Source organism: Arachis duranensis, chromosome 6, assembly GCF_000817695.3.
Source record: "Arachis duranensis cultivar V14167 chromosome 6, aradu.V14167.gnm2.J7QH, whole genome shotgun sequence".
Taxonomy (NCBI): Eukaryota; Viridiplantae; Streptophyta; class Magnoliopsida; order Fabales; family Fabaceae; genus Arachis; species Arachis duranensis.
The window spans coordinates 78,243,378-78,243,960 of record NC_029777.3 but is presented as its reverse complement, the minus strand read 5'-3'; positions in this window follow the sequence as shown (position 1 = coordinate 78,243,960).

Here is a 583-nt window from a genome sequence, read left to right as displayed (position 1 = left end):
TTGGAAAACATTCCAAGTGATATAGTCATCACCCTGCTGCAGAAGACGTCGGATACCTTGCCACCAATGGGACGCTTCACCAACAAGCATATAGGTAGCAAACTCGACACGCTGTCCTTCAGGCACCACTTGCGCTTGCAGCGCTCGCTCTATAGCCTGAAACCATGTATCAGCCTCAGTCGGACTAGTAGTTCCCTTGAACTTAGGCGGGTTAACCTTCTAAAAGTTTGCCAGTGTCATCGGGCCCTGAACTCCACCTCCATCATTGCCATGGTTGTTCATCTGTTGACCAAGAGCCTCAGCAGTGGCTTGCATAGCAGCAGCCATGTTCTCCAACGTAGTCATAAAGTTCACCGGGTCATTAGGGTTATTCTCCGATGCACGAGCATTCGTACGACCTCTCGCACTACCTCTACCGCGTCCACGAGGCGCCATCTGGTTCCTATATACACCAAACAATCGATATTAAGTTGATCAGTCTCAATATCGGAAGTCTAGTGCTTCAAAGTCCCAAATGCATGCTCATGAACGTTTATGCCAATTATATCAAGCAGATATACTAATAGCACATAACACACACACA